Source organism: Labrus bergylta, chromosome 23 (assembly GCF_963930695.1).
Source record: "Labrus bergylta chromosome 23, fLabBer1.1, whole genome shotgun sequence".
NCBI classification, from domain to species: Eukaryota; Metazoa; Chordata; class Actinopteri; order Labriformes; family Labridae; genus Labrus; species Labrus bergylta.
This window is the reverse complement of record NC_089217.1, coordinates 1838506-1866182: the sequence shown is the minus strand read 5'-3', so window position 1 is coordinate 1866182 and position 27677 is coordinate 1838506. Positions and strand designations below refer to the sequence as shown.

Below are 27677 nucleotides of genomic sequence, written 5' to 3'. Positions count from 1 at the left end.
GCCAGCCGCTCTGCCTCCTCCCCGCTTCCTGTGAGGCGGCGAGGCAGCCGCTCAATTGCGAGTCATTAAAGGCAAAGAGAGAGAGAGAACCGCCCTGCTCTCATAGCTGCCATTTTCTCAGATAAGCAGCAGCCAACAAACTAACAGCTGATTTACAAGACTCCCCTCCTCCCCTCTGCAGCGCTGTATGTGCCTGAGTGTGTTTTATTTTTCTGAAATACTCCTCCTGCAGAATCACATCACATCAGTCATCGCATGTTCTCCATCTGTCGACCAGCGGAGGAGCTTCACTTTGCACGAGTTCAACTGAAATCTTTTTGTATCATATTTCTTCTCCAGCGTTCCCTCATCTTTATTGGGCGTTTACTTCCCTCTCATTCCTCCACACTCTCATTCTTCTCCCACTTTTTTCAGTCATTCGATACAGGCGTCGATATCAGAGGGGAGGGGGAGGGGATGTTCCAAGAATGCAGGCGTTAACTCCCGTCTTTTATTGGATTTTTTCTTTAGCCACCAGGGCTTTTCTGAATCACCGCGGTCACGGAGTAACTTAATACAGAGGCTGGAGAGTGTTCATTATACGCTGAACCTCCAGCGCTTTGAAAGTTTAAAACCAGGAGCGACTCTTCCAAAACCGAGCCGCAGCCGCCCGCCCCTCAACTTTGCAAATAACGCATCATTGTTCCCTCTGTCTTCATGTTTTAATTGATGAAATAAAGGTGAAGAGTTCTCTGCAGCCTGTGGAATATTTGACGGTGAACATTCTACAGTTCTACAATTCACTTATCAGACGCTTTTATCCAAAGCGACGTACATCAGAGAGTAAGAACAACACAAGCAAGGATCTAGAAAAAAGGGAACAATGTCAGTAAGAGCAAACGATCAGCTTTGAGTCTGATTGGACACACAGGTGCTGACAGGAAGTGACCAGAGGCAAAGCACAACATTGAGGGCAGTTCTTGAGAGCTCTAATCAGTATAGAAACCATCTTATAAGTCATCGTTATCAAACAAAAACCATCGTCATTACCATCATCATCATCAATAATATGGAAACCATCATCATTAAGTTAGTAGGTATTCATGAAAGAGCTGGGTCTTTAGCTTTTTCTTAAAGGTGCAGAGGGACTCTGCAGATCACATGGAGTTTGGAATTTCATTCCACCACCGGGGGGCGACAGAGGAGAAGAGTCTAGTCAGCGTCTTAGGATCCTGTTGTGAAGGTTGGATCAGATGCCTTTCATTGGCAGAGTGTAGTGGGTGGAGGGAGTGTAGACCTGGATGAGAGAGTTAAAGTAAGGAGGAGACATTTTTGTCGCTGTTTTGTAAGCGAGCAGCAGAGTTTTAAATTTGATGCGAGCAGTAACTGGGAGCCGGTGTAAGGAGATGAACAGCAAAGTGACATGTGCTCTTTTAGGAAGGTTGAAGACCAGTCGTGCTGCTGCATTCTGTATCATCTGCAGGGGTTTGATAGTGCATGTAGGAAGACCTGCCAGTAGAGAGTTGCAATAGTCCATTTCCTCAGCGTCCCCTTCTCTAAACACTGATCCAGATCCTCTCTTGGATCCGCTGTGGTCTTGAGAGTTCCTTCTAGACGTTTGCTGTAAATTTGAGTCTACATTTGGAGAACATCCAGTGGCATTTAATTGATTTTTAGGAGTGTAATGGTAGCAGTGTATTAAAAACCTCTTTGTGTTGAGTTGGTTGGAAAATTGGACCCAGACCTGGCAGAACTTGTATCGTAATATCTAAACCCATGAACACCAGTAAAACCAGTTCAATCAGCGTGAACTTTGATGTTTTCCAACCTGCGGTGGATTGCCTTGCCAGATGTGTGGACTCAAGGGATCTGACTCATAGATGATCGCTGGTGTAGGTGGTTGATTAGTCCGGTCTAGATTTCACGCACCACTAAAGTGTGATTAGGCTGAGTCATTGAAAAAGTTGGAGGCTCAATTAGCATATCCAGACTCGCCATGTGCACATGCAGAGCCGCCGTGTGGGAGTGTTTCCTCCTCTCAAGTCGATTCCTTTTTTTCTGCTGGCTGCTTCCCCTGCACAATTAACCTTCCTTCAAATAGCAGTTTTTTTTTGTACCTCCATGGCTTCAATGGAGTTAATTTACATTTTAACTCTAATTGACCGCTCAGGCTGATGAAACACTCACAGAACGCCACGGGAGGATTTCTTATGAAAAAACGCCCGCAGTGAAGCTTTTCAGCGTTCAAACTGCTGACCTTCGTGTCGTCAGCCATGAACGTGGAAAAAATGTTCTTCATCATTATTAACAAAACATTTTTTGTAACCTTTGTGAAATTACTCAAGCTGCCCTAATAAAAAGGATTTTGAGTAGATTTGAATAACCTTGAGATCAACGTTGAATCAAAAAGCCCAACAGATTCATAACAAATTTCACTTTTGTGTTTTGTGTAGGAGGGGAGAGAGAGAGAGAGAGAGAGAGAGAGAGGGCGGTTCATGTCATCAGAGGTCAACCGGCCTGAAATCTGAACAGGTAAGGAATCAGAACAGACATCATCGACTCAAACAGCTTCACCCTTTTCAAATTCTTTTCTAAGCATGTTTTCTTTCTTTTTTTTTTAAAATCTCCTCGGAGAGATCATCTGCATTTAATCGCCCTGATGATTCTGGTTTTCAGAGGCTGATTTTATGACCCAGGAGTTCAGTCTCGACAGAGACATTTGACATTTTGAAGGAATAATTCAGGTGTTTTTGGAAGTGAGATTGTTTAAGGTTTTTATCTAAAGGTTAAAGGTCAAAGGTTATTAGAAACTAGAACGGTACTTGTTGTGCAGTCACCTGCATACAGTGTAAACGTCACCTCCACTGTTAAAGAGCGTATCAGAGTATAGATAATGACATCATCTGCATACAGTGTAGACGTCACCTCCATTGTTAGAGAGCGTAGTTAAGTATAGAGAATGACATCATCTGCATACAGTGTAAACGTCACCTTCACTGTTAGAGAGCATATCAGAGTATAGAGAACGACATCATCTGCATACAGTGTAAACGTCACCTTCACTGTTAGAGAGCATATCAGAGTATAGAGAACGACATCATCTGCATACAGTGTAAACGTCACCTCCACTGTTAGAGAGCGTATCAGAGTATAGAGAACGACATCATCTGCATACAGTGTAAACGTCACCTCCTCTGTAAAAGAGCGTATCAGAGTATAGAGAACGACATCATCTGCATACAGTGTAAACGTCACCTTCACTGTTAAAGAGCATATCAGAGTATAGAGAACGACATCATCTGCATACAGTGTAAACGTCCCCTCCACTGTTAAAGAGCATATCAGAGTATAGAGAACGACATAAAATATACACAAGGGGAGGAGCCGGCCGTCCCGTCCAGTGACCTCTAACGGGCTCCTCTTGAGTTAGACTTCATGAGTAATTTTTCAGTGTTGCTACTGAACAAACTGACCAAAGCTTGATTATTGTTGCAGCTTTCATCACTTTTAGTCCCACTGTAAAGTTTCTCGTTTTCTCGATGTCTGACTCGACTCAACGAGCCGGAGATCTAAAAGAGAAACTCTCTAAGAAAAACAAAGATGTCTCAGTCGTTTTTTAAGCATAAAGAAAAAGTGTTCTGTAAGGAGAATGAAAACCTCCTGGGCCGGTAAGCGTGCTGTTTTATTGATAAATTCCTGAACTCAGACAAAGACCTTGTGTTTTTCTTACTGAAGGCTGCATCATATAAAATTCTCTTAAAAGAAGTTCATTAAACTGAAGCTGCTGAGTCAACACAGCGCTATTAGCTAATTATTTCACCCCAGAACAAACAAAAACTGTGTGTGTGTGTGTGTGTGTGTGTGTGTGTGTGTGTGTGTGTGTGTGTGTGTGTGTGTGTGTGTGTGTGTGTGTGTGTGTGTGTGTGTGTGTGTGTGTGTGTGTGTGTGTGTGTGTGTGTGTGTGTGTGTGTGTGTGTGTGTGTGTGTGTGTGTGTGTGTGTGTGTGTGAAGAACATACAGGAAGCTGAGTCTGATAATAACACTGACACAAGAAGTAGTTCAGCTGTCATGATAAAGGAAGGTGCTGATGTTTATCACAAACACTTTTGCAGGCGGCCTGTTTTTATCTGACTGTTTATTTTAAGTGGACCGGGCTGCGACCTGTTTGAACTGGAAACCCTCCACAGAGTGTGTTAGAGTTGAGTTGGAGGAGCTCCTGATGCTACTCACTATTGCTAACAGAAACTTCCCATTAAAGACGTAACCTTGGCTTTGTATCCAAGGTTTCTATGGAAGGATTTTGGCCTGGCGGTTAAGATGCGCCCCATATGCAAAGACATAGTCCTTGAATTTGGTGGTCCGGGTTCTAGTTCGACTTGCGGCTCCTTCCCCAAAAGTCATTCATGGTTCTCCTTAAAACAAACAAACTTCAATAACTGATTAATCTTGTTATAACCAAGCAGTAACCTCTGGTCTTGAAAAATGAAGCCAATGCTCAAATGCCAACTCCTGCAGTACCTCGAGTGTCCACTAGAGGCTGGCTGCAGAAGCACAGGAAGTCACATACACACCCATTCAAAAAAGCTGTTTTTACAGCATAAATAAACATGTTTACAGCCTGGTACAAAAACCAAATAGGTGTGATTAGTTCTTGTCATCACTGGCACACACTGTATGGGGGGTGATTTTTTTTTTTTTTAAACGCTCCGTTTTGATTTTATGAATGATACATGTTAATCATAGTTAGGCGTGTAGCTGACATGATTGACAGGTGGGCACGGTGTAACGGTTCATCAAGAGGCTTAAAACCCGCCTCAGCTCCAGCTCTCAGCCTGTCGTTAGGTTGACTGAAAGTTAGACTGAGACAGGATTTCCAACATGGCGGCTGCTGCTGATGAGCCTCCGGATCCTCCTGCAGGAACAGATGGCTGACATCACTCAGGGTTCATCCATTAATATTTACAGTCTGTGGTTTAAAACACCCATGAGGCCTGACATTATGAAGTATTAGGAGGGTTAGGTCCATTTTAATGGATGTCTGAATGAAAGGCCTTCGCATACAGAAGGTAGAAGATTATTTACCTTGGCAGACATTTCTATTGTTTGTGTCTTCATATCTAATTTATTTATTTAGCTGAGGAGCTAGCTTTGAAATAATAAGGACACTGTAAAACAATATAAACCCCCCCCCCCACACACACACACACACACACACACACACACACACACACACACACACACACACACACACACATTCTCCCAGCTTCCTCTGGGACGTGTACAGGAAAGGTCTGGTTTGTTTTGCAGTAGAGGAAGTTTAGGGTGTTTGCATCTTTATTTCTGTGTGGGTGTTTGTGTGCGTCTCAGAGGGGGAGCTGCAGCTGTGATGGCTGGCTCAAAAAATGTGAACTCGTACACTTACAGATAATACTCACACACACACACACACACACACACACACACACACACACACACACACACACACACACACACACACACACACATACACACACAGATGAAAACCCCTGGAGAAGACAGGCCCTGTCAGTATTACTGTCAACAGATGTAAGACTTCCTCTCCTGCCCCAGAAAAGTCTCTCTTTTTTAACGGCTCAAATGCAGATTGAGCATCTCGGCTTTAAGTTGTCACTGAACACTGAACGCTGTTGCGGATGGATTATTTGGTCCAGCAGGCGCAGAACTCAAAGTGAAGTGTTGCATGGAGTGCTCATGGTTCAGGAGTCTCTGCGAGTCTTCTTCTACACATTTTGTTCTGATATTTAGCAGAATAAACGTGATTATCGTTTCTTCTTTTTTTTTATAAAGAAGGCACTGGATTGTTAAAGTTTAAGAACTAGGTTAAATCCCGACTGTGCACATCCTTATGAGCGTCTTTGTCAAGGACATCAGGAGGCATTTAATACAAAACGATGAGTCAATCATGTGATGAATCGACATCGACGGGGTTTTATTGCAGTTTGATGCAGATTCTGTACTTAGTTTTCAGACCTGACGCCTGCCCCTCCTCGTTAGACTTTAATATATGCTGCATATATCCTGAATACTGCACTGTATTTTATATGTAATTCAATAATTCATTGAATATTCTGTGAGGAGATCTGGATTCAGAGGCAGCGCTTTGCTGGAGGTGACAGACTGATGGAGGCTAATGCAAAAAGAAAAAATACATCAAGAGTTGGACACAAAGGCAGACAGATAAATGGATGCAGATGTGTAAGGTAAAGAACGACCTATACACACTCACAGACAGGCTAATGAATTGAATATATCAGATTCCTACAATGAAATGATGATGATTATGTTGGCCTTTGCGAGTCGTTCGTGGAAACTTTGCCTCGTCTGTAAATGTGCTGATGCACTTCCTCTGCTGGGGGAAAAAAAGAAAAAGTGATCTCTGTCTCTTATCTCGCCTCCTTTTATTATATCCCAACATTCAGATGGGTACAGCATGAGATGAGAGAATCAGTTTGTATTGAACACGGTTGAATGCAGTGCTGATGAAAGCTCGTGCTGATAATAGCTTTTTCATTATGTCCTTAGCCAGGCTTGGCATTTCATTTTCTATCGGAGAGAGAGAGAGAGAGAGAGAGAGAAGTTCACATTTTCAGACTGCTGCTGCGGCTGTGATGGTGGTGATGGTGGTGTGTGGTGGAGGGTGCCTCGTCTTTTCTCTGGAGTTCGATTTGTGTGTTTGGAATATTATCTTCTATATTGCATTTTTGCTCGATTAAGCTCCGTGGAGAAGCCGGGCTGTGGGGTGTGAGGGATTGTGGGATTGTGTGTTTACCCCCATAAATAGATGTCTGGGATTAAGAAAAAAAAAAAACACAAGGCGCGTTGAATCGATAGCACAGTGAGCAGAAAAAATAATTTTCTAACTCTTCTATCTCTTCCAGGTAAACTTCAAAACTGTGCAAGAATGTGTTCCCACTTTGCATTGTGGAAAAGTTGACCAATTCTCTTTTTCTGGGAAACACTTCATATCTGAAGCTGGATCTTCAATGTTGGCATTAAAATCTCCCTGAAATAAATCAGGAGGCCGTTTTTGTCATGTTGATTTGAAGCCCGGCCTTAGACTGGATGGAAAAATCCATTCTTATAGAAGTCAGTCATCCCCGAGGAGACACTTTTCTATTTTTGTAAATTTTGATCATGCTTGATTTTAATGTCTCCCCCCCGTGACTTTGGAAGGTATTCTTGGAATCTCGTAAAAATCTGATATGTTGGGTTAGAAATGGAAAAAAACAAAGAAAGGTTGGAAAATTCTCTGAAGTCACACCAGGAGAGATATTTTCCAACTTTGTCTGACACAATGAAAAACTGCAGCAGTAAATCAGGGGAGAATGTTTTGATTCTGAAGTCATATGAGTGAGGAATGGGCAGCCGTGGAAAAGTCATAGTTCACCATGAAGGCTGCACGGTCGCTGCCCAGTTCTCACACCCTTCAGTTGCGTCAGATTGAAGTTGAGGAATTCTGGTGACTTTGTAAACACTCCGTACTTTCTGATCTTTGGAGAAGCCTGTTGGGGAGGGGGGGGTGTGGGGGGTTGTGATAAGACTGATGTGGGTGTGAACGAGTTCATTACCATCCAGCTTATTTCCCTGAAGCCCTCTTCCCTGAGGAATGCCACTCGTGTTGAGCAGAACCAGATGCGTTCTCCCCCACCTATCGAGGCATCCAGCCCTGCTCTGCTGCAGCTCTGTTTGAAGAAGACTGACAGAGATCATTGGGAATCTATTTAGGAAAAATATATTCTGGAAAAGTAGCGAGATAAGTAGAGAACTGTAACCCATCAGTTGGATAACGTTGGTGCAGCAGTGACCAATTTTGAACCCTTATTTATGTTGAAATCTATCACCCAGCCACAATTATGTTTACTTGTTTCCAACTGTATAGAATCAATCTGATGTCTGAACCAAATCCTGTGGTAAACAAGTGATGGATTAGTCCAAGTGGTTTGGAGACTGGTTAATCAAAGGTGCTAGGGCGCCACCCAATCACTCCCTACAAGGACAACAATAGACTTTCAATGAATTAGATATTTCTTTTGAATTCGTTTTTTAATATAGGCTATAAGTACAATTTCAGAGGGGCAATATTTGTATGCAGTCACTGAGCTCATCAAAATGTATAATGTTTAATAAAAAATGTAGAGTCTAAGGTTTCTGCAGTGTGACATGTCTTGTCATGTCCGGTCTTGAGCGCTAGAATCAGGTGCTCTTGGCCTCCATTGAGTCTCAACACATTACACACCACCACCAAAAGGAGGCAGCAGAGGGATACTTTCCATGAACTCAGACGTAAAGAGCGAGTCATGCAGCGTCACTGGATCAGAGCATTGACAAACTTCATGTTGTAGGTAAAGCATGTTAGCCAGCTTGCTAACAGTCGGTTATCAAGCTAGTTAGCGCGCCTGTTAGCTCAGGCGATAACCAAACGACCACATCCTGTAACTCAGCAAAGACAAGTAGCTTTATGGTAAAAGAAATACGGGTTTCTTTGGCGCCAAACTTCGAGAAACTAAGGCAGGAAATGGAATAAATACACATTTTATTTGGTTAGTGGTTAAAGTCTCAGTGGACAGCAGGTCCATGGAGTGTGGTTGTGTTTGGCACCATCCAGTTATTAATGTGTGGAATTAAGTGAATATGAAGCAGGTGGGTGTTCAGTCATCTTCTCCGGGGAAATAAAGCAGCATCTCCACCACACTTGTTGCAGGATGATGCGATTGTATAAATCTTTAGAAATGAGTTTTCATTTAAGGACGAAGGGGAGAGGAAGTTTGTGAGATACTGAAGGAAGAGAAGAGCTGGACCGTGAGATCCAGACTTTAGAGAGTTTCCTCATTTATTGGTTTTCAGTTGGTGTATTTTCAGATTAGTCAGCCCCTCTGCCTTTTACTCAATTCCTCCTCTTAAACTCTCTTCAAACTTATCTGTGTAGACAAAGAAACTCTTGCACCAACATGGATCCATTTAGTTTCCACTGCACTTTGGAGCTGGCGTTCTTGGCGGCCTCGATCAGAGCAAACTGATGGAGCCAGATTCAACATTTTCGTGTCAGACTTAAACAAACTCCTGCAGCTCCGCTCAGCTCACAGACTCTTAATGTATTTTTTTCTTACCTCCCTTCCTTCTTTCTTTACCTTTCCGTCCATCCTCTCATTTCTCATTTCATCGCCCCTTAATTTCCTCAAACCTCGGGGTCGATTTGTTTTCTTAATTCAAGACAAATTACTGCCGCGTACTGAAAGCACATTAACTTCACTCTTATCCAAACTTTTTTAATTGCATACCTAGCTTACAGAGACTTATGGATTCTGACTGTAAACAAGTCTGTTATTATGAAGAAGGAAAAAGAGAAGAAGGAGATATACTTTATTAATCCCATAAGGGAAATAAATATTGTATTACTATGTTGTTGAGAAATGCTTCACACACACAGGCTGACATGCACAAACAGGATCCTTAACTTCCTGTTAGGTCAGTTTGAATGTCTCAGTGTGCTTAATATATGTCTTTATTCAAGGAAATATCACCAAGAAACATGAAACCAATGGCATGGAGCGAGAAAGCCAGAGCCGACCCAAGCCCTTCCAGAGAGGGGGCGTGGTCAGGCACAGCTCATTTACATATTTAAAGGTACAGACACAGAAACAGCCTGTTCTGAGCAGGGCTGAAATAGAGGGGTTTATAGACATGTTCTAAATCCACTCTGATCCTGTATTTGATCAAGAAACTTCACACACATGTTTTGAGGAGCTCTGAGACTTACACTGGTTGAAGAAGGAGACTAATATGTGACCTTTAAACTAAACATCTCCTTCCACTGTTTTTCAAATGTACATAAAAAGCTTCTCAAAACCTTAATTAGCTAATTTAAAACCAAACTGTTGTAGCATACATTTGTAGTTAACATTTAATTAATTTAAAGTAGCTTTGAATGAGGACCAGAATTTGTGTCCCCGTTTCACAATCCTCAGTCGTGACACTCCTGAACCCTGAAAGAGCAACGGGTTACATAAAAAGGACAGAGTACAGTTCAGAGGATTTTACCCTGCATGCCTTTGGCCTCATAAACAAACTGATTAACTGTGCGTTTTTGTGTGTGTGTGTGTGTGAGAGTGTGTCGTCTGATCTGGTGACACTAAGCAGGAGCGGTTCAGCCTGCTTTGCCTCAGCAGATGATGCAGCGTGAGGAGTCGGAGAGATGGAGGGATGAAAAAGCCGAGAGAGATGGTGTGTTATGTTTGGGAAATGGGTCAAGAGGAAGTTGAGGGTGTGTGTTTTAATTGTGTGTGTATGTTGTGTGGCACAGCTGAGGCCGTGTTGCCGGTCAGTGTGTTATTCGTTTCTTGCACGTGTGTGTGTGTCAGAATGTGTGTGTGCTTTGACGGTGCATAACTTAAATCCACGGGGAAGTGAAGGCAGCATCGCCTCCGTTTCCTGTCCTAATTGCTTAAAATCCAACACAAATAAGCCTCCACACGTCCGCACAATCGTTTTCACACTTCACAAATTTCAGATTTAAAAGGACTTATGCAGACAGTTTGAGCATTTGCATTATTTTAACATTCATTATCTTTTCCACATGTTTCCTGCCTTTATTATGTTCTTCTTCTTCTTGTCTCTTCTTTATCGCAGAGTTGGTTGGTGATAATAACAAACTTAAAACAGGATTATGTTTAAATGTAAGACAGAAACCATCATTAACTTTGGACTTTTTCTTATCCTTAAAAGATCTAACAGCCTTTTACGCAGCGCAAAATCAACACAGTGACTGAAAATCCATTTCTTGGGTCATGTTCAAAAACCTTCATTTCCATAAGATGGACATAAAAACTACATGAAATAACAAACATTTAAATCAACTGCATCAGTAATAAATCACCCAAAGATGAAATCTAGAATCACTTCTCAGCATTCCTGACTTTCACAGATATCTTTAAAAAAAAGGTCCAAGTCTTTGAAATCAGCTCACAGGCAAATTATGGTAATAAAGTAGTAAACACATTTAGATACAACTTGTTCTGAACACGTTATAGTGGAAAGATAAAACCTCTTTTGTTTATCTTCACCAGTTTCTACAATACCAGGAACCGAAACTGAGTTCCGCCATTACTAACGTGCTTATTTACACCTGTGCCTTCCCTGCTGGGACATGTCTACGTCTGCTGACCTGAAGATAAAGCTGTTAGGGTTTCAACAACTGTGCAGCTAAAACGTCATGATTCCCTCATGTTGCTTGTGGTTAAGTGTATAATAGAAGGTATGTGTGTGAAAACGACGACCAATGTGTTCATGCAGTGTGTTTGTGGAGTCGTCTAATAGGAGCTAACTGCGTCAAATGTATTCATGTTTCCATGAATACATTCAGTGAAATCTTCTGTTTGAGTCTTTAATAGCAGCCTCGGAGAAGAACATGCAAACACCACCTCAAATGATCTTTACTGCACTTTACATATCAGAGTATAGAGAATGACATCATCTGCATACAGTGTAAATGTCACCTATACTGTTAAAGAGAAGGCTTCCGCTGCACTCTGATTTCCTGTTCTTTTAAATAACTCATTAAAAGAGACAACGTAGACCCCTAGAGAGGAACATATTAAGACTATAACCATCTCAATATATTACACATTTTAGTTTATTTTTTACCTGTATTTGGATTTCTTTTAACAACAATGTTAGGGGTTAGTTGCCCTTTTTGGGTCCACCACTGATACAGTCATACATCCGGTGTGGTGAGACCAATTTTAAAGCTTTCAATGTTTCTTTATTGCTTATATGCTGCACTTAACTTTCTTAGTTGTAAATAGTATTATGTATAATAGTCAGTATTTAAAAGCACATCAATGAAGCATTGTGCATGAACTTCAGCTGTATGCTTTATTTAAGAGAACGTGTGTTTGTGCTCTTTGTCTCTGGACCCGGCTGCCATTGGTGACCCTCTTCCATGACTGTGTGTGTGTGTGTGTGTGTGTGTGTGTGTGTGTGTGTGTGTGTGTGTGTGTGTGTGTGTGTGTGTGTGTGTGTGTGTGTGTGTGTGTGTGTGTGTGTGTGTGTGTGTGTGTGTGTGTGTGTGTGTGTGTGTGTGTGTGTGTGTGTGTGTGTGTGTGTGTGTGTGTGTGTGTGTGTGTGTGTGTGTGTGTGTGTGTGTGTGTGTGTGTGTGTGTGTGTGTAAGACAGAGACAGTGTGTGTGTGTGTGTGTGTAAGACAGAGACAGTGTGTGTGTGTGTGTGTGTAAGACAGAGACAGTGTGTGTGTGTCTGTGTGTGTAAGACAGAGACAGTGTGTGTGTGTCTGTGTGTGTAAGACAGAGACAGTGTGTGTGTGTCTGTGTGTGTAAGACAGAGACAGTGTGTGTGTGTCTGTGTGTGTAAGACAGAGACTGTGTGTGTGTGTGTGTGTCCTGGTGTAGAGGTCAGACAGCGAGCAGAGGGCGTCCCAGCCTTCAATCTGGACCTGCTGTGTGTGTGTCCGTCCTCCGTCTGCCTCGTTTTTTTTTTTTTTTAAACTTCAGCCGTCGTATCTAACCCGGTCCCCTCCGCCTCCCTGTGCCTTTTACTGATTCAGAGCGCGTTGTCGAAAACGCATTGAAGAGAAGTGGAGTGAAAATGAAAGAGGTCAGCGGAGGGTGAGCTGAGAGAAGAATTCACAATAACCTCCTGAAAATTTAATAAAATGCATGAAAATGTTTCCGATATTTTCAGATCTTTGAGTCCTCAGACGAGGAAAAGAACGACCTCCAAAGTCACTCAATGGATGTCAAAGTCTTTTTTTTTTTTGTGTGTCTTTCAGAAAAAGAGTCATTTTGATTTAACCAGCAATTTTATGAACAATAAGTAAAGGTCAGATGCAGGAGAACTTAAAATGGTATTGAAGACATCCAAGGCAATCATTTAAAATATCTGAAAAGGAAGAGAAATATTTTTGTGCCATTTTTGCCGTTATTGAATCAGACAGCTGAAGAGAGACAGAGGAAATCATGGGGGATGACTTGCAGCAAAGGTCCAAGGTCGGATTTGAACCCACGGATGCTGCAACGAGGACAATATCCTCTGAACATGAAGCCTGCGACATGTGACCACTATGTCTCTATGTTTTAGGGGTCCAGCGCCTCCTAAAATGACTTTTTAAAGTTTTGTAAAAGTGTATGAAAAGCATAAATCATCCACAACCAGACTGTAGAAAAATAACAATAAACATCATTACAGAAGGAGCTTGGAAATACTTTTCTTTGAATTAATTCAGTGCATCTGATTTGAATTGAACCGTCGTCGTATTTAAAACAGTTTTAAGCCTCAGATGGAAACAAAGAGAGTTGGATTTGTTTCTGTTCTTTAGCCGAGTGCATCTTCTTTCTTCCTCTCAAAGTAAATCTCTTCCTTTGGGTAATTGAGACCGCACTTCCTTTATTCTGCATGTCATCTTCACTCTGTGTTTTTGTGGTGGGTGGGTGGGTGGGGGTGGGATTTAAACATACATATATCTCTGTTGTACTTAACATAATGAGATAAGTGTGGCGTTATAATCGAGGAGCGAGCGCGGTGGTCGCTCCCTGAAGCCCACATAATGAATATTTATCGTCTTTCCGCTTTTTCCAGCTACTTCCTGATGATGGAAGGAAACGTCGTGTGTCGACTGATGCTCCGCCATCTGGATGTTTTAGATGTTGGATGTTAGGTGCTGGGACATATGGACACACACACACACACACAGTAACACACACACACACACACACACAGTAGTCGGCTCTGCTACCAACAAGCATATGGTTCTTTGAGATAGAGTGGAGACAGACTGGGCCGTTCTGTTGGAGAGCACCGAGGGCCTCAACATTGTTAGAAGTGCTGCCAAGCTAACTTCACACCACACACACACACACTCACACACACACTCACACACACAGTCTCGCCTCACTCGCTGCTCTGCTACTCGTTCCAAAGAGAAGTTAAAGCAGACGTTGGTTTGTGTTTCTGCAGACGAGCCGAGCGTCTGAGTCGAGCTGTGCAGTAAACACACACACACTCACACACACACTCACACACACACACACACACACACACACACACACAGACACACACCTGTGAATCGTGCGACTGGATAACGCTGATTCAGCAACATTTCCACCCTCAGCCGCTCGGCTTTCATTACACACTCGCCGCTCTGTGTCTGTCTGCTTGTCTCATTATGAAGATTACTCCCCCAAATTGATTACTCCTTTATCTCCCCAGTTTAAAAAAAAAAAAAAGAACTCCCTTTATTTTCCTCGCCAGTGAGCGTTAATGTTATCGTTATGAGAGGAGAAAAAAAAAATGAAGCTCCCGTATTTTTGCATTATCACAAAATGAAAGTGTCTTTAGTTGAATTCATGCCCTGATGAAGGAACAGCTCCACTCCTTTGGGGTTATTATTCCAAGGCAGTATAATATGCTTTCACTGTCTGCTTGATAAAAGCAGATTTCTGCCACTTTTTCTGAATTAATTACTTTTAATTAACGGCGCCCGTCACTGCGCTTCACACACGCTCCGCTGCAGCAGGCGTGTATCACCTTCAAAGCAACAGAGGGATCAGGTCGTTACTCTTTTGATCCCGGACTGGGAGAGTGTTGCAGCAGCAAATAAAAGCACCAGGGGAATAAATATACAATAAGTAAATCCTGACATGAGAAGACGGACATGAACACAATCAGAACGTTCACTCAGTTGTAAAAAATAAAAACTATAAAGCTAAAACTTGTGTCTGCAGAGACCCTGTCCTCTGACTCTGGACTTTATTGGACAGTGTTGAAAAATGAAGCCAATGCGGAAGTGCAAAAAATCATGCAGTTCCTTGAGTGTCCACTAGAGGCTGGCTGCAGAAGCACAGGAAGCCACATAAACACCCATTCTAAAAAAGCCGTACAGCAGAGATGAACATGTTTACAGCCTGGTTCAAAAAATCAAAAATGGTCTGATTAGTTATTGTCATCTTGGGCACACACTGTAAAGGGTCAATAAATAACGTACTGTACCTTTAAGAAACGGTTGAATTTGATTGGCATCTTGAGAAGTAATTCGGTCATATTTATTTTCCTTCATGAACTGTCGTCGTGTTTTTTTTTGTTTTTTTTTTACAGGTTTGTTAAAGTGCGAGTAGAGTCCCCACCCAGTGACCACCAACCGAACATTTGAAGCAGGTCACACTTGTAAAGAGTTTATTGTGTTGTTGGAGACAGTTTAATGTTTTTTTTAAGAGCGCAAACAATTTTAAACAGAGGAAGATTAGAACGACAGACGGAGCAGGATTTGTCCTGAGAGCTGCAGAACTTTTAAAAGTCTTAAAGTCGGCTGAAACACGACGCAGACCCTCTCCTGGGGGGAATCAGGGACAAATATGTCACCTGGTTTTGACCTGTAACTCGAGTGCAGCTCCTCAGGGTGGGTCATTGATTCCCCTTCTTTTTCCAGTTTCAGGAACAACCAGTTTATGTTTTTGAGATATCAGGTGACCCCCCCTCCCCCGCTTTGACAAGATGAACAAAGTGATTTCTCCAGTTTGAGTCGTTTATTTGTTTCTTTCAGGAGGTCGAGGAGGTTGATGTCATCACAGATCAGCAGGCCTGAACTCTGAGCAGGTAAGAAAAAAACGCCGACTTCTTTATCTTCCAAACTTTCACCAGAAAACTGTCTTTCTGTCTCAGAAATTTGGGACAGCGCTTGTTTTTCTAATTCTTATTTTCCTCGTCTGTTGTCAGACTACTTTCACCCTTTTCCCTCCTGATGTTTTCACACAGCGTTGTAAGTTCCCATGAGCGTCCTGGGCTGATTATAATGGCGTCCGGTTGCTCGTGTGTGTGTGTGTGTGTGTGTGTGTGTGTCGGTTCAGGGGTTAATTGGAGGCTTGGGGCCATTCTTAAGTAATGAATTCTTACTGCGCCTCTGCCCCCCCTCCCCTCCCACCTCACCCCCAATACAAACACACTTCTCACATATCAGCCAATTACTGACACCCTACACACACTCTCTCTCTCTCTTTTATTACGCTGCTTTTCTCCCCCGATGTCGCCGAGGCAGCTGACAGAACTAAAGCTCACCTGAGTATCTGTAAGTGCTTTTAAAATGTTCAAACGAGTGAAGAAGATGCTCGCAGGTCGACACAAAGACACAAACAACTGAAAATAAATAATCTGATATCATTTCAACAAAAACCCCTCCATTAAAGGAGAAGGAAGACAGACCTGAGAGAACGGGTGGTCATGTAAACACCACATGCTGAAGATGACTCATCTTAATATCTTCATTTCCCCCTTTCATTCTGACCCCTCTCTTTATGAAGCACGTTTCCCTTTTTTTTGTTGTCCCTCCATAAAGAAGTTCTGACTGAAACAAACTTCAGTGTCCAACGCAGCAAACACAAAGCTGGGTGTGGTGGGTGTTTGGGTTTGTTGGGTTGGTGGCCACACCCTGCTGGGATGATGATGTAGCTCTGTACACAACTCCACCAAACATCTCTGTGAGCGTTCAGGGCGTGGGAAAAAACAACGTGCCATCCCTGCATGTTCATGGGCTCAGACGTGGGCTGACCCCCCCCCCCCCCCCCCCCCCCTCCCTCTATGACTCCACCTGATGGTGAGATTCTTCTTCCTGAAGATTTGACGGGTTGTGTCCATATCCTCTTCATACCTAATTAATAAAAAAAACATAAAAGCTTGACAATGAGACGCTCTGAATTTCTGCAGGACCGATTCATGACGGGTCATTTTCACATTTTATTGACTTTGATTTTTCTGCTTTAGGGTTGGCCGGCCAGCCTGGCGATGTAAACAAAGTGAAGATAGGACTCTGAAAACTCTGAAAACATCACAGACAGTGGGACTCGGGTGTTACACCCATTGTAGACAGTCATGACTCACAGAGTTATGTTCAGAGGATATACTTGATTTATATTATATTGAAGTGTGAAAAATCACAAATAAAGCCTTTAATAACATATCGATATGCAGACAGACAAAATGTAAAGACATGTATAAAAAAAATAAATAAATAAAAAGGTCAGATAGAATAAACAGAAGAAAGGGGGATTTGAGTGTTTTTAAAGCGTCAACTTCTCTTTCCTGGAAGAAGTCATTTAGAAGTGCTCTAATGACCTTTTTTTATGACCTTTTCTTTTTAATGCACCTTTAATGTGCAAAGACATTAAACCCTCACGGAGGCTTGAAGACGAGTTCTGTCACCCTGAAATGGATCTCTTTGTCTTCAGCTTTCACATTTTTCAATTTGTGAAGACGTCTACTACATCATCAAGAAGACACAAACATGTTACCTAACACGGTAATGGGTTGAAAAGTTGAATGTGTCAGTCGGTGAAATCACTTTTTATGCATTTTTCAGTCAGGATCTCTGAGTGCGCCCTCCCTGGTCCTCGAGAAACTAGACCGAGCTGAATCCTGGGAGTGTGACGGGTGGATTTGAATGCTCGTCTGATGTGAATGACTGCTTTCTATGATCTGCTTCTGTCCACTCTCAGTCTGCCAACTCACATTAAAGCGTACCACTGCTGTGTGTGTGTGTGTGTGTGTGTGTGTGTGTGTGTGTGTCTGTGTGTGTGTGTTCCCACAGTTCCCCCGTCTGTCTCCCATCCATCACTGCTTCCCTTCTATGCCTCCGTGTTCTCAAGATCTCATTCCCAAACGTTGTGTTATACACGGACGCTTTTTTTTTTTTTTTTTTTTTTTTTTTAATACTTCTTGTTCCCGTAAACTGCTCGATTTTCTCGCCCTTCCACGGGAGCTTGTACCTTGTCACTCCTTCAAATCTTATGAAAAGCAAACACAGAAGTCGGGTCCTTGTGAGTGTGAGTGAGTTTAAAGATATTACTCTCCCGGGGTCAGATCTCTCATCCCTATCATCATATTTGTGGTGAAGATAACTCGCTTTGATTCTCTCTCTCTCTCTTTCTCTCTTTTTTTTTTCTGCTTGGCTTCGTCTGTGAAGTGGCGATTTTCATGACCTTCCTCCAGAACAAATAGTGCACACCGCAGTCATATGAGCTCAAATAATACGCTCCCTCGTCCGCAGTCGTCCCGCTAACCTCAACTGTAATTACAACTTCTGGGCTAGAAAATCTGAAATCTTATCCTGAAGAGTAAACCCAAAAGAAATCTTAATATAACCCTGCAGCGCTGCAGAGGCGAGGACTTGGTTCAGGACTCGGTACTCGATTGGGACTTTACTGCTCTGTGCCTTCTTCTTGTAGAGACTTCAAAACTACCATGATTTTGAAAGTAGCATTCCCTCAGTGCTGCGTCTGCACCCCCCTCCCTCTAAAGCCACTCCCCCTCTCTTACATGCATGATATCCATCCATCCAGAAGCCACGCCCCCTTAGCTCATCGCTTTGAGTGTGAGCTCGTGCATGCAAGGGGTAGAGAGCGAGCAGGGAGACAGGGAGGCGTCTGATTGGTTCATCAGATTGGTACCTCGTGGCAGACATTGGTTGAAGTTTTTACAGACTTACAAACTGATACAGATGATGGATTTTCTTCGTTCTTTTTTCAGAGAACATGAGTTATTAATGTCTGTCAGGAGCTAAAGACAATTTACACCAAAAATCTTAAAAAGTGGATCTGGAGGAAATGACCAACCCTGACTTTAAACTCTAAAAAAAAAAAAAAAAAAACACCAGACTGTTACTCTGAGGTCAAACAGATTGTTTTTATTTACTTCGCCTCATAAGTATTTCATCACTTCATTAAAAATAAAGAAAAAGGCCGCGTGTAGACGTCGAGAAAGCAACAGTGTTTGTTCCTCAAATATCGAACCCGGGGCTCAGAAGGCGAGCGCTCAGAAGATTCAGGAAGAAGTCGATAGTGACCCTCTGAACGCCACATCATTCAAACGGCTCACACTCCATATCAGCAGCTTTCATACACTCACAAGCTCTGTTCATCTTCCTCTTCACTTCATCGCTTCATCATTCACCTCCGTGTGCGTGTGCGTGTGTGTGTGTGTGTGTGTGTGTGAGACACAGACTGCTGTGTTTGGATTTAGTCCCAGAATTATATCAACGTGTAACATGTGAGGTGCATGTTTTTTACTGGACTCCATTTTTGTCTTTGCACACACACACACACACACACACACACACACCCACACACACCCACACACACCCACCCACACACACACACACACACACACACACACACACACACACACACACACACACACAACAGATGGCAAACATCTCCTCAGACGTGCCAGCCGCTCAGTGTGTGTCCATCTTTGTCATTATATACGACTGTCATCAGCTCATTAATCCACAGCCGTAACGACGCGCCGACGGAGGAAACTAGAAAAGTCAATTTCATTTTATGTACAGAGCCCGAAATCATAAATTATAATCGGACTCAGTTGGCTCAGAGTTTTAAATCTACGAGGCACAAAACACTCTCTGTTATTAGGCCCTAAAGTTGGAAGAGAAAATACTCCCAGCACAAACTTTCTGAGCAGTGATCCAACTTTACGAGCTCTCATACAGGTCCTGATCCAGATCCTCATCCTTTTATCCAAAGCGACGTACATCAGAGAGTAAGAACAACACAAGCAAGGATCTAGAAAAAAGGGAACAATGTGAGTAAGAGCAAACGATCAGCTTTGAGTCTGATTGGACACACAGGTGCTGACAGGAAGTGACCAGAGGCAAAGCAACATTGAGGGCAGTTCTTGAGAGCTCTAATCAGTATAGAAACCATCTTATAAGTCATCGTTATCAAACAAAAACCATCGTCATTACCATCATCATCATCAATAATATGGAGACCATCATCATTAAGTTAGTAGGGATTCATGAAAGAGCTGGGTCTTTAGCTTTTTCTTAAAGGTGCAGAGGGACTCTGCAGATCACATGGAGTTTGGAAGTTCATTCCACCACCGGGGGGCGACAGAGGAGAAGAGTCTAGTCAGCGTCTTAGGACCCTGTTGTGAAGGTTGGATCAGACGCCTTCATTGGCAGAGCGTAGTGGGGGGGGGGAGTGTAGACCTGGATCAGAGAGTTAAAGTAAGGAGGAGACGTTTTGTGTGTTGAGCAACTTTAGATTTTCTTAACTTTGTAAAAAAAGCCTCGTGGATAAATCCTTTTGATCGTCCTTTCACTGATTCATGAGATATGGATTTGAGTCAGGATCAGACTGATATCTGAATCCAGGACTGGATCGGTGCGTCCCTAATAACAAGCAAAGATCTCAGGAAGACCCACATACGAGGAATCTGACTCCCAAAAGACACAAAAATAATCCTGCTCTTTTTTAATCCTGTTTTTTTAAAAATGGGCATTCCCAATCGAAACCAGAGACAAACAAACCACCTCTCAAACCATGGAGACCTGGACGCGGACAGGCCAAAGATGGGGAGAGAGAGAGAGCAAAGGAAGGAAGGAAATGAGGAATGAAAGGAGGGAGAAAGGAGTCATGGACACCAGAATGAGGATAAGAGGAATGTCGGGGGAGAACTTTGCAGGAGAGAAAAAAAAAGCTGATGGAAAGAAAAACTTGTAGACTAATCGAAAGCCAAAAAAGGATGAAAGCAGCAGAAAAGAAGAAAAGAAGGAGAGGGAGAGAGAGAGAGAGAGAGAGAGAGAGAGAGAGAGAGAGAGAGAGAGAGAGAGAGAGAGAGAGAGAGAGAGAGAGAGAGAGAGAGGAGAGGGTTTGAAGGCAGAGTTGACGACTCGGAGCAAACTTTTTATCAGCTGCCAACTGGTTCTTTGCTGTGTTTATGTGTGTGGCGCGATTGAATAGGTTCAGGATCATTGCCAGTGTTTCAGTGTTTCAGTGTGTGTTTGTAGGGCGTGGGTGAGTGGATGCTCGTGTGTGGCTATTTTCTTTTTCTCTTAAAGCCAGCAGAGTGTGGCTTCTGTCTCTTTATGCCGCTCCGAGCTGCTCCAAGCTGCTCCAAGCTGCTCCAAGCTGCTCTGGGCTCACACCAAAGAAAAGCTGCTCTTTGTTTGGCCTCCATTTTTGCTGCTAAACGCTGATTGCTGATTTTTTTTGTCGTGCATTTTGTTTGTTTCTGCAGATATTCCGGATGTGCAAACTTCTTCTCGTCCTTCCTCAGAGAAACATCTGGTTCAAGTTTTTGTCAGTCCTCTTGAGTCAAACTGTTCTCCGCTGTCAGAAAAAATCTCCCAAGCATCTCATTTTCGTCGCGCCTCTGGGGTTTTAGACGCATGATTTGGCGTCCTGCTTTGTATGCTGACTCTGACTTCAAAACAAATCTGTGTGTCTGAAAGAGACAAAACATGGAGTCATTTTCTGTCTGTTATAAACCTTTTATTGATTCTAGAAATCTATATTACTAAAATAGACACTCACACATTATCACTCACACATTTCAAACCTTTTTTCAAATAAATATTTTAAATCAAAAGTTCTGTTATTGCAGAGAAACCGTTTCTCAGCAACATCAGCTTCAAAATCTGAAGATCTGCTCGGAGCAACAAACGACTTTCATGACGTCTGTGAAGTCGTTCTGATGAAATTTTGAAATTTTAAAAGTCTACTTTCTTCACCTCTGCTAAATCTTAGCTGCTTCAAATATTTATGTTATGGCTGCAACTTGTAGTTTCTCCATAGAATTTCCTTAAAGGACCAATGAGCAGAGAGCTGCCCCCCCCCCCCCCCCCTCCTCTCTAGAGTTTCCATGTGGTGGACACTGAAGCTTCAGTGTTTAGCCTGCTCTGCATCGGTCTGTAAATGAACTTTATCAACGTTTTTTTGTCTTCTCTTCTTCTTCTTTCTTGATTTGTTTGTCTGCAAAGTGCCAACCTGTTGTTGGCCTTATCCCCCCCCCCCCCCCCCCGAGGCGTCGATTTCTTTGGGTTTGGTTGAGTTTATTTATTTTATTTTATTTTATTTTATTTGTGCAGCCGCTCTTTGTTGTTACGCAGCGAGAGCCGACTTTGATTCCTTTTTTTGATCACAGAAGAGGCTGAATAAGGAATACCTGCAGCTCGTCTTTTATTATACATGAAGTTTGAAATGCTGCAGACCGGGAGAGAAGAAGAAGTGAGGAGGGGGAGGAGGAGAAGAAGTGAGGAGGGGGAGGAGGAGAAGAAGAAGGGAGGAGTGAGGAGGAGGAAGAGAAGAAGTGAGGAGGGGGAGGAGGAGAAGAAGAAGGGAGGAGTGAGGAGGAGGAAGAGAAGAAGTGAGGAGTGAGGAAGAGGAAGAAGAGGAGGAGGAGAAGTGAGGAGGAGGGGGAGGATGAGAAGTGTGGAGGAAGAGGAGGAGGAGGAGGAAGAGAAGAAGTGAGGAGGAGGAGGAGGAGGAAGAGGAGGCGGAGAAGTGAGGAAGAGGAGAAGTGAGGAGTGAGGAGGAGGAGGAGGAGGAGGAGTGAGGAGGAGGGGGAGGGGGAGGATGAGAAGTGTGGAGGAAGAGGAGGAGGAGGAGTGAGGAGGAGGAGGAGGAGGAGGAGGAAGAGGAGGGGAAGAAGTGAGAAGGGGAAGGAGGAAGAGAGCAGGAGGAGGAAGAGGAAGAGGAGGAGAAGTGAGGCAAGCGAAGCTGTCTGCTACATTTAAGCTTTTATGGACGACAGCGGGGATCCTCCCAGCCTCTGATGGCTTTAACAGCTTACTTCACTGCTCTCCACAGTGTCCTTTATTCTCCTCATAGTGTGTGTGTGTGTGTGTGTGTGTGTGTGTGTGTGTGTGTGTGTGTGTGTGTGTGTGTGTGTGTGTGTGTGTGTGTGTGTGTGTGTGTGTGTGTGTGTGTGTGTGTGTGTGTGTGTGTGTGTGTGTGTGTGTGTGTGTGTGTGTGTGTGTGTGTGTGTGTGTGTGTGTGTGTGTGTGTCGTAGCAACAGGTTCATTGTTAATGTCTTCCACATATGCTGCAGATTTCTGCGGTGCTGTTTCACTGACTGTCGGTGCTGAACAAGTGTCCTCTTCCGTGCCGCTCTCTCGCACACAAACCGGCTTCTTGTGACATTTCAACAAACTGAAGTGTCTTTAAAAATAGACTTTAATGTTTCCAACAGAACGAGCTTTAACTGCTCTGTTTGTGTCGTCTTTCAGAGCAGGTTCTGGGTCCACATTCGAAACTTCAATATCACAGTTTGACTGAATATTTTGCAGCACAGAATCCTCTTAATGAACTTTTTTTCTTGCAGGCTTTAAGCCATGATCCAGGTCGCTTTTGCCCTTTTTTTTTCTGGTATTAATGTCCATATTTATACATTTTTAATTGAGCTTTTACTTCCTTGGAAGTGTTTTTTTCTGAGTTGTTGGAGTTTATCTTTTTGTCTCAGGTTAGAATAAGTTGCAGTTTTTTTCACCTGCAAGCAGGAAAACAAGCATGTAGAGTTAGTCATAATCTTAGATCACACACACACACACACACACACACACACACACACACACACTCTCACACACACTGCGTAGTGAGCTCCTGGTGTGATCTGCATGGAGGAGCGTTGGAGCCTCATGGGAGCTCCGAGGCGTTTAAAGTTTATAAAGCTTCGTCAAAATTAATGAAGTAGGATGTCACAGCACAGAGGGAGAACACACTCACACACACACACACACACACACACACACACACACAGCGACGTAATGAAAGAGCACAGACAAATCAAGCAAAGTGACATGAAAAGCATCGTCATAATTACAATCACACACACGTCTGTTCATCTTTTCAGATGACTTCCTAACTCCTGCAGCGTGTGTGTGTTGGTGTGTGTGAGTGTGTGTTATTTTTACACATGCACATTGTGTTTGTGTGTGGCTTCAGCCTGTGACAAATTGTGCGTTTCACTCGGAAAGCTTGAATGCTCTCCATTCATATATTCTTGGGAAGCATCTGGGAGGATTTAATGGGAGAATCAAATAATTCTCTGAAGATTATCTCCCCTTACAGCAACGTCTCGCTCTCTCTCTCTCTCTCTTTGTGTGTGTGTGTGAACAAGAGTGCACTTCTTCTTCCTCTTCTTCTTCTTTTCAACTTATTCAGACAGTTTCCCAAAGCTTCAGGAAGGATTGAGTAAGATAATGAAACTACTCTCCGCCCCTGCTCTCTCGCCTCCTCACCCCCTCGTATTTGCCACAGGCTGCATTTTTAATCTGCCGGATCATTTTGATCTCCTGAATCATTCACTGTCATCGTTTTGAATTAAAACCATCTCAGCTGCTGCGCTCCCGCTGTCAGGATTTGATTCTTTCTCCTTTTATTTTCCTTCATTGTGCGGCTCGGCAGCGTCATTATTTTTTAAACCAAACACTTTTATTCCGCTTTCTTCTTCTTCCCTTGTGTTTTGTTCAGCCGGGTGTTTGTCGGTCCAGAGAAGCTCTTAAAAAACACGTCTAACAACTTAACTGCGCCTTGTTAGAGCTCTTATATGGAGTTCAATTGGAGCCTTTTAGCTCGTAAATTCTGTTTTTATCAGCGTTGGAAACTGTTACCCTGCAGAACAGTCCAACAGTTTGTGCCTGGTAAATAAAACCATCCAATGAAATTCTATAACTGCGTCTAAACTTAATGTGATGTACTTCCTGTTGCATGATTTGCAAGGTGACATATAAGACATAGATCCAACATACAATTAGTCCAAATGTTTTTACTGGGCGAGAAGAACTTCTACATCCTCTTTCCAGACAGCTGAATCTCTTTTTTTTTGTTCTGTTGTCGTGCTTGTTTTTTTTTTTTCATACTTTATTTTTATTGATATTTTCAGAGTAAAACAAGACAAAAGAAAAGACGGGAATAAAAAAATAAAATAAATAAATAGAAAATAATAATAAAATAAATAATAAAATAATAATAATGAAAAAAAAAGGTAACATACATTAGTTAAAATACAAAAATCTGGGTTTTTCAATTAAAATGAGTTACATTCCGTACAGTACATATTCCATTTCTTCCAGCCTTTTATATATTGGTCAAATAATGAGAAGGTCAGTCTCTCCATGCAGTGTATTTCGTTGATTATTGCTAACCAATCATCCATGGGGGGTTTGTCTGCAGCCGTTTCCGTGTGATTGCTTTCTTAACTGCAACCAGAAGGACTTTGTGGAGATATTTATCGTCTGACATGAGATTGTCCAGGATTTTGCCCAGGTATAGTTTGATAAAATGGTGTTGTGCTTGTTGACAGACATTTGGGTCGAACAATCAAATTTAGACATTCTAAGGAAGTGTACAGATTCAAGCTGAGACAAAGAATGGTTTAAAGGTTTCTTGTAAGGATTGAATCCTCTGCTCTGGGATCAGCCACAGCAAACAGAAACACCCATGGAAGCATGTTGTCTGTGTTTTTAAAGAAATGAAAGAGAAAAACTTAAATAGATGTAAGATCCACTCCGATCATTTCATGCACTCTGAACAGATAAACTTTGCAGAGTGGTGAATGAACACTGTGTGATGTTTTTCTGTTGTTAAAATCTCAGTTTCTTAGCTCAGCTTCGGTGCCTGGAGGTGAACCACTGGTGTGTAAAGAAAACCTCAGCAACAGGCCTCCGAACACGGAGCAGCGGGTGGTGAAAATACAAGAGAAAATGTGATGTAAATAGTTTTGAGTCTTCGGAGACGCTTTGCTGCCTTTAAATCAGCCGCTGATTGGACTGAGAAACAGAAAGCGCTAACAGACTCTTATTATCAGCGGGCGAGGAGATGACTGTGTGTGTGTGTGTGTCCTGAAGCCACCCGATAGCGCCGCTCTGATGGGTTTTTTGTCTGCTGCCAAATACCAGTCCACTCCCCCCCCCCCCCCCCCCCCCTGAAATAGATTGCAGAGTAAAGTAGGTGGACTTTTCAGAGACTCTCTCGCGTTCCTTCTGATGTAAAGCGAAGCTCGCAGAGAGAGGAAGACGAGCCTTTGTTCTCGTCACAGCTCTCCTGTCTGAATCACAGCTCATCAGCGGGTTTCATCTCCGTGGGCAGGACCTCCATTAAAGATGAACAGGCTGTCACTGGTTGCATAAGAGGCCAGCGCTGATTTGAAAGCCGAGTTCGCTTTGAAAAGATCGTTGGAGTAGGAGTTCATATTAGCTCAGGATGAAAATCTTTCTTTTTATCTTCCTCCCTCCGGCTGCAGGTGGTCGTCAACTCTGAAATGTGTCAGTCGCCCTGTCAGGAGTTCAGAAACAAAACCTGTGAGACGTCTTCCCCAAAAAACTCACACGGCGGGCTGAGGTGTCAAATGAACTGTCAGGAGTTCAGAATCAGAGGCAGTTTAAAATCTAAAAACAAATCAAGACGATGTTTCAGATTCACAAACCGTTGATGCAACTTGCAGGATTACGCCCTCAGCTCGGACTGTCGTGTGTAGTCCATGCATCAACTGTTGACTTTATATAAACATGGACGATGCATCTCCTCACCTGTTGTACAGAAGTGACGCCAAAGTTCCCCTGGCAACAGAGCCAAAGTCTGCAGGGGGGGATTTGGGAAATTTTACTCGGAAACTAGCAGGAAAGATGGAGTGAAAAATTAGGCAGTTAAACCATTTCTGCTTTTTAGAATGGGTGTGTATGTGACTTCCTGTGCTTCTGCAGCCAGCCTCTAGTGGACACTTGCGGAACTGCAGAATTTCCAGAATCGAGGCCTTCCTCTTGTCGGTTAAATTTTTTGTAAAATACTTTAAATCTTAAACACCCAGGAGCTCTTATATAAACTCTTAGTCTGCTGTCCCCTTCATCCTCTCTCTCTCTTTCTCTCTTTCTCCTCCTCTTCCTCTTCGGACTCTCCCTCTCCCCCTCCTGCCTGTGCCCCCCCTCCCTCCCCTCCGGACGGTCCTGGATCGTGAGGATTACAAGGGTTTTGTGTTTCAGCGGCGAGAAAGATGAGGAGGAAGAGGAGAGATAAAGAGGGCAGTTAAAAAGAGGAGGGGGGGTTAAGAGGAGAAGAAAAGAGGGGGAGGAGGAAGAGGGTGGGCCGGGGCATGTTTGTACAGGCGAGATGGGTGAGGGAGAAGGGGGGGAGGGAGGGGGAGGAACTCCAGGGATTCTTGTTCCTCTTTCAGCACTCTGGACTTTTTTTTTTTTTTTTTTTTTTACTTTTATCCTTTTTCTTCACTCTCTCTTTCACCCCTCCTCCGGCGCCCCTAAAGCCCCGGGTTCAGCCTGTTTTGTACACACACACACACACACACACACACACACACACACACACACACACACACACACACACACACACACACTGACGCACACACTCACAGAGTACCTCATTATGGCAGTCAAGTGTGTTCTCAGACTCCCTATTCAGCCTGCAGATTGGAAACACAACACCAGACACACCCCTCACTGTGCGAGTCGATACACACACACACACACACACACACACACACACACACACACACACACACACACACACACACACACACACACACATCCTCTCTCATCCCTCCCAGGTGAATTAACATTCCCTATTTTTTCCTTCACAATAAATTGTATTTACATTGGCAGAGCCTGGACGGCGTTCCCCTTTTCATAAACTATCAATCAGAGCCGATGATGATGATGGATCTGATGAGAATACGGCCGATAAACCGAGAGTGACAGAGGAGAAACCAAACCGAGCCGAGGCGGCAGATTAAAGACGTAATTGTGTTTGGAAAAGCGGGGAAATAGAGGCCTTTAATTGGAGTATTAGAGAGGTAATGGTGGAGAAAACCTTCACGGGTAAACATTTAGCATCGCCGTATAAATATGGCC

The 27677-nt window shown here is 43.1% G+C and overlaps 1 protein-coding gene across 1 annotated transcript in view; it reads left to right on the top strand.

Annotated features, from left to right (window-relative positions):
• The window catches only part of LOC110001795 (plexin-B2-like), a 139192-nt gene that overhangs the window by 41150 nt on the left and 70365 nt on the right, over positions 1-27677 (top strand). The window contains 2 exon segments of the mRNA XM_065951232.1: positions 2433-2511; positions 15569-15621. The gene's annotated coding sequence lies outside the window, so the exon portion shown is untranslated.